General features: G+C 50.5%; 1 long non-coding RNA gene across 1 annotated transcript in view; it reads right to left on the bottom strand.

Annotated features, from left to right (window-relative positions):
• Positions 1-6439: 6439 nt before the first annotated feature.
• The window catches only part of LOC113478279, an 8294-nt gene continuing 1117 nt past the window's right edge, over positions 6440-13616 (bottom strand). Inside the window, exons 2-3 of the long non-coding RNA XR_003398029.1 lie at positions 12591-12593; positions 6440-6450 (exon numbers count right to left, since the gene is read on the bottom strand). This is a non-coding gene — a long non-coding RNA (uncharacterized LOC113478279). The remainder of the gene's footprint in view (positions 6451-12590; positions 12594-13616) is intronic.

Raw genomic sequence — 13616 nt, 5'->3', positions numbered from 1 at the left:
TCCTGTCGCCCCAACTCCCCTCCAGCCCTACACCACCACATCTGGCATGGGCTCGGCTGTTTCTTGCCAACTGAAATAGCAGCAGAGATAACCGACCCAGACAGGGACCCAGAGACAAATTTCCATTCAGAAAAACATCCTTCCCACTCCCTCAAGGAGGACAGTCCAGCCACCACCACCTGGTGGGGACCCCTCTTCTTTCTCCCTCTCCATCTCCAGCCTTGCAGGAAGGGGAGAGGGGATGCAGAGATGTGACCAAGGTCACACAGCCTGCCAGTGGCAGAGCTGGAAGCGGATGCGTTACAGAGTGCTCTCCCAAACCCAGTGCCATTCATAACAGTGCTGTTGCTGGAATTTGGCTGCAAGGAGCATGCCTCAGGGGCTGCCTTCTGGTCCCACTTGTTTCATCCTCCCTTCCAGTGATGCTGCCCTTTGGGTGGCTCAGCAAAGGCGACAAACCCAGTCCTGGGCCCAGCAATTCCCAGTAAGCGGTCCTGGAGCTGAGCCAGCTTTGGGCATTGCCACTTTCCTGTGCGGAGTTGCCCAGACTTTCTTATTGTTGGCATCTTACCACCCAACAAGCCATGAGGGAGCTGGACCTTCTCTCCAAAGCCTTTCTGATCAGGGCTGGAGAAGCTGGTCTTGTCTCCTCGGCCAAAGGACCACAATGCTAGTGTGACAGGACGTTGTATGTCACTCACTTTCTTCTTTTTATGTTGGAAAGGAAAAGAGGTGCCTCTCCTTCATGCAGTCCATCGACAAACGACTCAGCCCACCTTCTTTCACTAACTAGATGCGGTTTTGTATCATAGTTATCCCTTGTAGTGGCCCACCCCAGGCACCACCTTCTCATATCCCACACTCCATGTCATGCCCATGATGTGATCACACGTCTACCTCCAGACTCATCTGACAAGGACAAATCGTATCCATCTTTAGAGCGTGCTTGGAGACACCTAGGTCAACAATAGGAGGCCAAGGGACAGATCACCCTCATTACTTTCTCCACATGACCTGTCTGGGCTTCACCACCAAGTGTCTGTGGTCCAACCCTGTCCTGCTGATGCCAGCTGGAGACCTGTCAGTGGTACCACGAGCACAGGCTCAGCTTCAGCATATTGCTGATGTTAGAGGAGGGATGAGGTGGATTGTCTTTAGAGAAGGCTTGTGGCCAAGACCTTCCTTTGTCCCCTCTTCTCAAGGCTTCCCAAGCCATGCCTGGAAATGCCAGGGGAGTTTGGCTGTCATTACCAAGCTCTTATCACCACATGATGTCCCATCCTTCGCCAGAGAGGTGAGAAGACCAGGTGAAACATGCAGAGAGAAATGGAAGATGACCTTGTGGCATGGAGGGATTCGGCCCACAGATATTTCACCTCCTTTCCTTTTGTCCCATGTCTCACTTCCGACGTGTTAGAGGAACTGGTTCTGGCCTCGGCGGACACCAGCCATGTCCTGGCCAAGTCAGCCAGTTCCCTGTGCACTTGCGGTTGTCACTCTCAGGCTGGAATTTTGGTTTTCATCCCCAGTACCATCAGAGGTGACTCCTGGGTCTGGTAACTGAGATGATTGTGCTTGGGCTCATCTGCCCACACCCCTTGTCTGGCAGTGCAGGCAGGTGTGGTGCATCCCATCTCATCACAGGGGATGCAGTCACCCTGTAGGTCTCTTCAGCCTCTGGTGTATCTGAAGGATTGACCTCTTCCCTTCTGGGGTTATCATCTATCAGACACTCATTGTTGGCAGGGTAACTTGGCAGGACACGGATAATCCCTCTTATAAAGGACGGAATTGAATAAGTGCCTTTGTCTACACTTTGAAATTATGGCTTTTAACACTGACCAGCAAGCACTGAGCTAAACAAGCCCTGGGCACAGTTTGGCCATCACCCAACAAGCTCTCCTGCAGTGGTCTCAGACCTGGCATGCTCCCCGGAGCCTGCAGGTAGAGAAATGATCCTGAAGGGCCACCGCGTTAGATGTCCCTCCATTGCACCCATGTGTGCTTTGGGGAGGGTTACACCAAAGGTTACAGCCATAATCAGGATGGAGGATGGTAACCACCTGGATTGAGGTTTTATCCATGCAGGTGTAGAAGAAAGGCTGTGTCTTGGAGAAACGGCAAAAGATTTCCATGTGCCACAAGTAACACCTACTTAAAGGTGATGCCTGGTGTTTAGGCCTGAGTGATCAGCCTCAGGGAAAGTAGTGGTGTCTGCAGAGATTGGTTGAGAAACACAGTTATGTTCTACCACAGTAGGATTAAACACCAGGACACCTGCAAAGGGAACCCTGAGGCAGGACAGACCTGGGACGTGGACACAAACCCCTGTCTCTGTTACGTTTCACCCCAGAGGTTAGCAAGGTTTTGAGTTCGCATCAAGTCCTGTCCCCAAGACACCCCCTCTTTGCCTATCCCAAGAGCAAGGCAGGGACTTGGTCACACCACGATGGGAAACATGGCACTGAGGGATTAATTAGCAGCACTTCACAATAAGCTAATCAACAGTCTCCCACAGGGCTGTGCTTGGAGTGTCCCAGCCAGGTGTGACCCCACAGGTACGTGTCAACAGCCCGCAGATGGACCTGCTGGAGCATCCCCCAGCTCTCATCTTGCTGTGAGTCTGAGACCTTTATCTAACACGAGAAAGATTTTTCTGGGCTGCCTTTGTCTCTGCAGCTTCCTTTCACGGCACAATGTCTGCTGTAGAAGCCGTGATCTTCATTTCCCTCCAACCCTCCACTATTCCTCTACATTTCTCTTCCAGGGTCTTTTCCTTATCTGCCATCACCTTCCTGTTTTTCTTCCTCGCTCAGCACCCTCCAGCCTCCCTGGCTCCTGAACCATCGGCTCCTGTTGAAGTGCTTCCTCCTCCTCTGGCCGATGCCCTCCCAGCGATAGCCCCAAGTATCCCGGGGGACCACAGGCATCCCGCAGGGCCCTGTTGGGAGAGGGTGGTGGTGCTGACCCTGCGCCAAAGGAAACGGTGCTGGGAGGAAACGACAGCACTGGGCTCCCAGAATATCTCCAAAAAGAGTTACCCCAGGGATGCAGAGATAAGCAGAAAAAACCTCATTTGGGGGGGAAGGAGGATGAGGTCAGAGCTGTTTGTCTGAGATGTTTGTGCTTCTTCTGGCATAAACACTGGTCTGGGCTTTCCCAGCGGGCGCCAGCATCCTTTTTGGAGCCAGGGCAATTGTTTATTCAGCCTCTGCTCACCTTGGGACGTGCAGCTCAGCACCACAGAGGCGAGGAAGGTGCTCAAGGTCATGGGGAGACAATGTTAAGAGGGCCAAGTCCCGATACAGCAGTTCCCAGGAGAGGGTCCCCTCTCTCTTTTGGTGTTTGTTGCCTTGGGTGGGTGCCAATTCAGGGTTAGGATCTCACTGTGCCTGATGCTGGAAAGACTTGGGGTATCCCTTGCCCCTCAGGTGGAACCTACAGGCACTTAGTGCATACACGGGGCCACGGCGACACAGCCCATCCCGTGGGAGAGCTGCCTGCCTGGTGAGGGCTACCATAGATGATGTCCGCCGTACACCTGAGTGGGCCAGTCTCAGGAACCTGTGGCTCTTGCAGACACCAGCACATAGTATTTGTTGGCTACAGGTCCTCGGAGAGGCTACAAAAGCTGCCTGCGTGAGAAGCATGCAGTGAGGTCCCTCTGAGAGGACCTCATGGTGTTTTGTCAGCCCTCAGACACTGAGGTCCATCCCCTGGTAGGTGACCGGGTGCCTCAGCATAATCCAGAAGTCACCACCATCTCTTTCTCCATCCCAGAGGCTCTCCCCAGGAATATCCTGCAGCCAAATGATGTCCTGGGGTGGGGAACAGGAATGAGGACCTGGGGGCAGCCCCTCAGCCCTCACTGCACAGGCACAGCCGGAGATACCCACAGAACCGTGCACAAGGGCTGTGTGTTGGGACATCTGCCTCCCTTTCCCCAGGTGGAGAAGACCACCTCATAGCTAAAGAAGACCCATTTCAATCCAGTCAACTCGCTACCTCATCAGCTAGAAAACAACCCAGCTGCCAACTTCCCCTCCAACACTCAAAACGTCTCCAAAGTCCCAGAACTAATTTTATTCTTAGGTCTCGGTTTAAATACACGCACGTGACTCTGTTGCAATGAGTACAAAGCACACTCCCTGTCTCAAGAGCCAGCTCCATCCGCTCTTCCCAAGCTGAACCTGCTGCCTTCCTCCTGCTATATTTATCAGAACAATTTAGCTGGTTGGAAAGTGCTTGGGGAGGCAGCGGGGGTGGAGCAACCTTGGATATCAGCCATGGGAGAAAACCTGCAGCCGCCTCCATCCTGACGTGGCTGTTGCAAGATGCTCTCATGCCTCCCTCGGGGTAAACCCAGTGTAAAGCTGGGAGGCGACTCATCATTTGTTGAACTGCTCATGCTTTACAGGTAATTTTTAAGCCTTTAGCGACCTTGTGCACAGCCTTGTGCTGGAGACCTGCTCACCTCCTCAAACCTTCACATGCCTCACCTCCACTTGGAGATTTCCAGGATGAGCTGGTGCCAATTTTCTTCTGCTCAGGAGATGGCCTAAAGCAATTTGTCCTCCTCCTGTCCCTCCGTGCTTGTCCCTCTGAACTCGCAGGAATAGTCAGCCTAAAATGGGAATTCTTACTGATGCAAGTGAGATTGGTGCATTTAAGTACCTAAAAAAGTTTTGACACCTCCACGCTATCCTGTGGCAGTGAGATCAGAGGAGACTAACATGTGGAACCTGTCCAAAAACCCCCACAGTGAAAAAGGACAGCATGCAGCTCCCTTTTACTCCTCATTTTTGGCATCTCTTGGTAAGATCTGTTCCCAGCTGGAAGCCCTGCCCGTGCCAGCCAGCAGGTACTCGCTCAAATCTCTGCAGCTGCAGATGTTGAGTAAACTTTGCAAGTCATTTCTGCTGTACACCACAGCACATGGACTCCTGTTGGGCAACCAGGCTTGCAGCAACAGAGGTTCAATCCTCTCTGCCGTGAGATTTTTATGGTGCTCAGCTTCCAGCTCATTCCTGACGCACGCACCCCTTGTATTTCAGCCTCTGATGTGGTTTTTTAATTTCTGTGCTGTGAGGAAGCAGGGCTCTGCTGTTGGTTTATTTAGCTGCCAGCAGGCACTTTAAATGCTCCCACCAAGGTTTGTGAGGGTCAATACTTGCTAAATGCTGAGTAGCTGACAATGGCATCACTGGGACTTGATTTAATCACTCCTGTAGATGCAGATAAGGATGCTGCAGCTCCAGTATCTTATCACTTCCCGATTTTCCTCACCTCTGAAGTGGATCTGCTTTTGTTTCATTTAGGGAGGCTCAGAAGGAGGAGGGGACCACCTAAGCCCGCTCTGTAGGGACAGGAGGCCATGACCACATCTGGAGGGGGTGAGGTGAACATTCCGTGCTCATGTCTCCCCACTCCCTCGGAGGGATGCTGGGGTGAGGGACTTCTCCCCATGGGAGCTTAAAATGAGATAACCCAGCTCTCTAGAGGTATTCAGGATGGCAATTCCCGAACAGACATGGGATGAGGTGATGGAAATCACCCTCCAGGAATGAGACCTGTTCAGAGTGATGGGGCCAGGGCCAGCTTTCATGATGACCCAAGAAGCAGCAGCAGGAGTTGCTTGACTCTGCAGTTTTCTGCCTAGCCAAGGAAACATGCTCACACATCCCTTTGTAAAGCCTTCCCGGACCACGAGATGGCATCAAAAACCAGTGCAGCCTGAATCAGACTGGTTTCCTTTCTGGTCTGGCCTCATCCAGCAAAACCTGCGATCCCGAGTGGGATCCTGCTGGGATGGATGGTGCAGCGTGTCCCTCCTTGCAGGCACGTCCCTTCTGCCCGTGGGAAACTTCTCATCAGCTTCCTCGCCCTGCACAATTTTTCTAAATAAATTAAAATGCAATAAAATCTGCTTCCTGTTTCCCCCATAGCCAAAACAGGCCCAGGCTGCCTTTTAAGTACCTGTCTCACCCCATCCATCATCCCTCGCCACTGACCCCCAGAAAACCCTCCCAGTACTTTGCCCTTCCTCCCCCAGCTCCTTACGAATGACCCTGATTTCCAGTCCCACCGGTCCTCCTCCTATTTCCATTTCCCCCCTGAGGCTCACGTATAAACAAAGCAAAGAACGGGGAAAAACAGGGTTACCAGGAGAAAATGGGTCCCGGGTGGCCGGTGGCATGCAGCAGACCCTCACACGTCACTGAGAGCCTGGCATGGTGCCTGATGAGATAACCTTTCACCAGAACACCAAAACCACCCATTTCCGAGGAATCTTGGGAAGTTTCCCTTCCTGCTAGGAGCCAACAACTCTTCTAGCTTTGCAGGCAGGAGAAAGGTGAAGGCAACGTGGGCAAGTGGTTGCAGCAGGGCTCCCCATGGGCCAGAATTGCTGCTTGGGCTCAACCATGGGATGGACCCTTTATGCCTCTGTTTCTCTTCTGCAAAGTGGCCACTGATAATGGCATTGCAGAGAAACGGATATCTCTCTGATCCTGAGTTCTGCAAGTACAAGACACAGCCTCCATCTCTATATCATCTATCAAAACCAAACACAACACAGAACAAATATGTTGGCCTGAGGAACCCCCCACAATGTGTGTTTCAATGTGTGAGCAGGAGAGATCAAGAGCTGGAGATAAATTCTGTGACAGAGATAGGAGTCTGGGGGTCTCTTTGACTAGACAAGGGCAAGTACGCCCCGATCCTTGGCCAGCTGCTTTGGGAAAGCGTCTTCTCAACCCTGTATCAGGGAGGAAGACTCACGTGAGTGTAGGAACAAGCCCCATCAGCCAAAAGCCCAGGTGCCCATCTTGCTGAGACTCTTGTCTTGGCCACGGCCAACCTTTGAGCCTGCAGAGGAAGGCAAAATTGTTAAACACTCCCCCAAAAAGCTGTGCCCAGGATTCTCCCTGTAAAGTCAGGATGTTTTTCCTATGGAAAAGCCAAGTACACAAAAGAGGGTTTTTTTCTTTATCCATCCCTCTGTCTGGCACCCACAGAAAAATGCTCTGGATGCAAATTTTCATGGTCAGTGCCCCGGCTTCTCTCTCACTTCTCCTTTCCTTTGGATTTCTTCCTCTGAGGCCAGCTGGATGTTTCTTTTTGAAGCACAAGAGCTGTCCCCATCCTTGGCTTTTCTTACGCAAAGCCGTCATCTGAGCGGGGGGGTGACCACGGAGTGGCACGGAGGGAAAGTCAGCTTCTGCTTTCCCTCACGAGCCAGGACAAATGGACAGAGACTGTGGCCAGGCAGCTCAACTGCATGAGCTCAGCAAGTGGTGGAGGGATGAGAACAGGATCATGTGCTCAAGGAGAGCAGCTGAGATCTGAGCACTTGCCACCGCTCTTGAATTTCCTGGAGGTTGGGGTATAGTAGGGGGTATAGTTGGGGTATAGTAAAGTCAGGCATGTAGACAAAAGGAAATGAGGTCACAGCCTCTGCCTTGAAGTGTTTGAACCTGCCTGACAAAGCACATGGGAAAGGTGCCCTGGAGGGAAGATGTTTTCCAATAGGGGAACATCTCGGTCTATATGGGACCCTATCAGCTACCAAAGTCCCAACCAGTCCCACATCGAAGCAGGGACAGCACTGGAGACCTGACCCAGCCCAAAGACCTGAGGAAGAAGACCCCTTGCCAGGGGACTGAGTAGATGGAAAAAGTGCCCATAGATTCAAAAATCTTCTGGAGTCATGGAGGAAAAAACAGTTCTGGACTGCTAAACACAAAGATCCACCACCGGATCCAAAAGTACCACAGGCTAAAACTTGCTGGGAGAGCGGGCAAGAGAGGTCTGGCCTCACTGAACAGCTGAGCAGTAACGTTCACACCTGGATGCTGCAAAGGTCCATCCCAAACCAGACATAGGACGAGTTTTGTTCTCAGCATCTCCTACGTGCCAGACATGAAGACAGACATTTCCACCTTCGGATGAGAGAAGTTTGGCACCTCCTTGGGCACAGTGTAGACTTAGCACAGCTAATTATGTTTGTTTGAAGTCAAAAGAGGCGAGACCCCTCAGGAAGACGAGATGGATGAAGCAAGGGGACACAAGGAGAGCTCTTCAATAGAAAATACAGAAAATGCTACTAATGTTTAATTTAGACAAGGATTTTGCCTTGCATTGGAACCAAGGATCAACTGTCTCACAGAATCACAGAATCATTGAGGTTGGAAAAGCCCTTGAAGCTCCTCCAGTCCAACCATGACCCTCCCCCTGACCGTTCCCAACTCCACCAGATCCCTCAGCGCTGGCTCAGCCCGACTCTTCAACCCCTCCAGGGATCCCGGGGACTCCCCCCTGCCCTGGGCAGCCCATTCCAACGCCCAACAGCCCCTTCTGCACAGAAATACTCATGCAGCCCACTTTGTTCAAACCACAGTCCTGGCAGAAGCAGCTGAAATAAACGGGGAAGGGAGGTCCTGTGTGGTTTCTTCTTTCATCTTCTCCTCTGCCCAGAGCCAGTGGTGTGCATAAACTTTGCAGGAGTAAATGCTAGCCCTGCCGTTGCCTTTCCACACCCCACCAGGGCCAGCAGGCTCTGCCCTCACCATCTCTCTGCTCACCCAGATCTGGATTTGCTTTGCCCCAGCAAGGGTGGGAAGTTTTTTGCTTAGGTCACCCATTCCTGAGTCATGTCCCAGCAAAGTCACCCGCTTCCTCGTGAGCGAGCTCAGCTGAGTCACCAGGTGCTGCGGGGTTGCGTAACTGGAGCTCCCTCTTCGCAAGGATTTGCAGGGAACTGGAGATCCCTGTTTGTAAGGATTTGCAGGGAACTGGAGATCCCTGTTTGTAAGGATTTGCAGGGAGCAGGGGGGAGGATGCTGCAGGATCCTCCAAGCTCTAGAAGGGGCCTTCAGCCTCTTAAGGAGCATCAGCAGCATAAGACAAAAAGGGTGCACAGGGGTTGGAGGACACCAAGAGCCCTGCAGTTTCCACCTGCATGGGTGGAAATCTACGCTCAGTGTTGAATTCAGCTCGGCTGATGCCTTTATGGCATGGCCAAGTGCTGCTGCCTTCTGCCTGGCCAGTTTTGGGTTCGATATGGACCAAACCTGCAAAGAGTGAAGGAGCAGAGGTGCAGAGCCAGGCTCTGCCCTCAGAGCAACCCTTCCCACATCTACCCCATGGCCAGGGAGCCATCCCCGTGGCACCGCAGCACTTCGCTTATCTCCCATCCACAACAGGAGCACACAGCCCCCTCGCCCAGCATTTCTGTCCAGGCAGAAAAATCTGGTTAACAAACTCCCAGCTGTCACCGGACAAATTTAAATCCGGTAGAATTAGCCAACAGTCAGTCCAAGACATGTTTTAGTGAGTTTTTTAAAGCCACGTGTTCCAGTAGTAGCTCTGGCAGCTGTTGAAAGGTTGGAGAGTGAGAATTTTAACTCAGGATGTTCCAGCTCCCACAGAGAGCTGAGAATTACATCGGTGTCTAACCCTGCAAGCAAGGATTTATCAGGCAGGATTCTGGCTTTATAAAATCCTGCTTACCAGTTGCCCTGGGCGAGTTATTTGGCAGCTGATCCAGCTGTAATAACCATTATTATCCCCATCAAAACCCAACCTATGAGTCGCAGGTGACGTTCTGCTGCTGCGCGGGTATGCAAGTCAGCTGAAAAATCTACAGAAGTGATAAAGCGCTCACATTCAAATCAATTAGTTGGCAAATTTGGGTACAAGATGAACATCTGATGCACCTTTTCAAATCGCTGAGACACTGGTTTTCTGTTTTACAGATTAAAACCCTCAGATGATGTCAAAAATGACAAGGGAGACCAATCTAGGCTGACTAATAATTTAAAGCACCAAATGCTGATATGTAGTGTTGAAATAATGTATTTGAGGCCCAAAATGCATTTTTATTTAATTAATTCAATATATTTAATTTATTCTCTCAATGCCTCAAGCTGGGTCACCTGCAACATTTTATAGATTAGGTGGTTCAGTGCCTCATGGCAAGACAAACAGGAAAAGAAAAACTGGTGTGGAGAAGGGCAGTGTTGACTTCTGAGGACGAATCGTGATGCACAAAGAGGGACATGCAGTCAAGAATAAAAGACCTTCAAGAGCTATTTCAGTAGTACAATTTTAGTGAATTAGAAATTACCTAAATTTTCTAATTTTAGTGAATTAGAAAAAAATCTGGGTAGATACACCCCGAAGGCAGTCTGGCAGTCTGGCTGGACAGCATAGGCTTTGGGTTCAGGGAGTTCTAGTTCTAGTTCCCAGCACTACACCAGCTACTAGGAAGAAAATTAACTCTATCCCAGCTGAAACGAGGACACAGGAGCAAGCTTCACTCCTATCCTAAGCCAAGCCAAGCTATTTGCTTATTAAATAAATCTGCATTTCACACCCTTGTCGTAAGCGATAATGATTTTAAACCCTGGAGATGAAAAAAACCACCATACCTGCATTATTTAGGGCTGGTTTTTTGTTTTTTTTTTGGTGGGAAATGAATATGCATAGAAACTTTTTTTTCCTTAAATGTAGAGGCGCTGGTCCTGCAGCAGCTTCCTTAGGAACTATTTATTGCTTAACGTTGAATCAGGGACACCAAGAGTCAACCAGCAGGGATTTAACAAGGGATAAGACAAGGTTGCCCAAGGCCTCCTGGCTCTTTTCCTTATCTCTTTCCTATAGTGGTGGCCTTTGCTCCAAAGGCTGAAGCTTGCCATGGCCTGAGCAAATGCCATTTATTTCTCTGATAACACTAAGAAATCCCACAAAACCAAAAAAGGGGGTTGTTTCTTGCCTGGTTTGGGCACACAAGGGATTTACAGGCTCCCTGGAGAGCATCTCTAGTGGGAAAACTTTCCTGGCTGCATTCAGCTTCATGTATAAAACCAATTTATCTCAAAACCAGGCACGTTTTTGGCCCAAACTAACTGAAAAAGGGATGGCAACTGCAACACTTCCCCAAAGAGAACAGAAAGGCCAGTAGTATGTGCAAAGTTTTAGTTCATGCTTTCAGTTCTTGAAAAAGTTGCAAAGCATTTGCAGGAATAGTAGGCGGCTTCTCTCAAAGGATGGGCTCTGTGGTGTCCCATAACAAAATAAAAGGTGTTAAAATTGCTAGTATGAGACTTCTAGGCAAAAACCTATTTGGAAATAAGGGTGTATGGGGAATAACGAGGTAACTGCAGCAAGTTACTGGGAAAAATGATCATTAATGATGTCCCGACTGCAGCTCCCCAGCATCACGTGCTGTGCCCACATGTCTGGCAGCACCGAGAACTTCCCAGACGGGTTGTACAAAGGGCAAGACAAAAATCAGTTTCTTTTACTTGTGACTTCTGTCATCAAAACTTCACAGGCAACAGAAGAAACTGCAAAACCGAACAGTAATGGGCAGAGCGAAGAAATCCTGTGTTGGACAGAGGAAGGTTAGGCAGGTTACTGGTGATTTTTTTTATTTTGTTATTATTTTAATTCCCAAAGCATGCATAAAAACATAGTGAAGGGCGTTACTATTTGCTGGTTAAAAATTATATGTAAAGGCAGGCAACGGGCCAAGGGCCTTTGCACAGAGCGTATCAAAGCATAAATACACTTAAACACAGCAACAACATCTCCAAGTTTACTGCATAAATACTGGGGTATACAGCCAAGTGTATTAAATATTATTTTTCTGATTTTTTTCATCGCTTCACTAGGAAGCCTTCTAAACCAAAACCAATCTTTAAAATGTGAATGTGACAAAAAAAAAAAAAAAAAGATTAGACATAAATGACAGCAGGGAGAAAAAGAGTATACTCGCTTTCTAGAGAAAACATATAACAAACCTTCCAAAAAGTAGAACGCAAGTACTAAAAAGTAAAATATGTTAATGGGGCACAATGTTTGTAAAAACCCAATGGAGAGAGAGGGACCTTGCCAACTGTAAGGGATGCATTTGTTGCCTTGCAGAAATAATCTCAGGGGCCTGGACAGTTTGGAGCAGCCTTGCCCAGGCACCGCGGATGAAGCTGGGAAGAAATGAGGATGAATCATCTGCTTTTATGCCATCCTGTTTGGCATCTGCTCGGGTCCTGCCATAAAGCCTGAGCTCCTAGAGGCATCTGAAGCTTCCTGAAAGCCTAGAGAAGACAGTCAGGAGCATCGCATCGCTCTGGCCTTCGCAGACCAGCCCTTCTGCTCCATCTGTGCAACACCGTGACCCTCCCTGCCGCTCCTTTCCTGCTAAGGAGGCCTCAGGGTTCCCCTTTCCAAGCTCTGAAAAAAGTCCCAGGTGATTCCCTTTGCCAGGCTTTGGCTTTCCACACTGACTGCTGGATGTCAGTAGACTTTTGATCACTGATTAGAGTTATTATTTTCTATTCCAGGCCAAACGGTCAGTTCATTTCTGAGAGTGGTGAGGAATATATTTTATCCTCACCTTCTCCCAGAACGGAGTGAGAAAGGAACAAAATAGATGGTCTTTCTCATTAAAGAGAAGCTTTAGCAACATTGTGATTTAAAACAGGGCTTGAAATGGGCTCTAAAGATGACCTTTCTGTGCTGTTCATCCTTCTGAAAATCAGCCAAAATGAGGCGAAAAAAGTCAGTTAACACAGTAACGCAGTAAAAACGTGCTGGACTGCCAGGTGAAAACTTCAAAGGATGCTGTCAGGATGGAGGTGGGATAGGCAGGGGATGGAGGTAGGATGCAGGAGAGACGCAGGCAGGGTGGAGGCTGGCTGGAGGTGGGAAGCAGGCAGGACGGAGATGGGATGGAGACAGGAGAGTGGTGGGATGCAGGCAGGCTGGAGGAGGAAAGTTTTGGGCACCTCAATCCCAGAGAGATCTGGAGGGGCTGGAGCGAGGGCAGAGGAGGGCAACGAGGCTGGGGAAGGGCTGGAGAATCAATGCTGTGAGGAGCCAGGGAAGGAGCTGGGAGTGTTCAGGGTGAGGAGGAGGAGGCTGAGGGGAGCCCTCATCCCTCTCTGCAGCTCCTGACAGGACATTGCAGAGAGGCTGGGGCTGGGCTCTGCTCCCAGGGGATCAGGGACAGGACAAGAGGGAACGGCTGGAAACTGCCCCAGGGGAGGGTCAGGCTGGGCAGGAGGAGAAAATGTTTCCCAGCAAGAGTGGTGCGAGAGTGGAACAGGCTGCCCTGGGAGGGGGAAGTCCCCATCCCTGGGGGGGTTTCAGGGCCGTTGGGATGAGCTGTGGGGGATGTGGGGTAGGGGAGAACTTTGTAGAGTCGGGCTGAGGGTTGGACTCGATGATCCCGAGGGGCTTTTCCAACCTGAATGGTTTTGGGATTCTGTGATGGTGGGGGAAGCAGGTGGGGTTGAGGGGGGATGCGGGCAGGTTGGAGGTGGAAAACTAGATGGGATGGAGGCATGCAGGAGAAGGGATGCAAGTGGGATGGAGACGGGGTGGCAGAGGGAAGCAGGTGGGGTTGAGGAGAGATGCAGGCAGGCCGGAGACGGGATGCAGGTAGGATGGAGAGGCAGGATGGCAGAGGGAAGCGGGTGGGATTAATGAGGGATGCAGGCAGGTTGGGGGTGAAAAACCAGATGGGCTGGAGGTAGGTTGGAGGAGGGAAGAAGCAGGCAGGATGTGGGTGGGATGGAGGAGGAATGCGAGTGGGATTGAGGAGGGATGCCGGC

This window comes from Athene cunicularia (genome assembly GCF_003259725.1).
Source record: "Athene cunicularia isolate RWA chromosome 3 unlocalized genomic scaffold, athCun1 chr3_part1, whole genome shotgun sequence".
NCBI lineage: Eukaryota > Metazoa > Chordata > Aves > Strigiformes > Strigidae > Athene > Athene cunicularia.
This window is presented reverse-complemented; position numbering and strand designations above follow the sequence as displayed.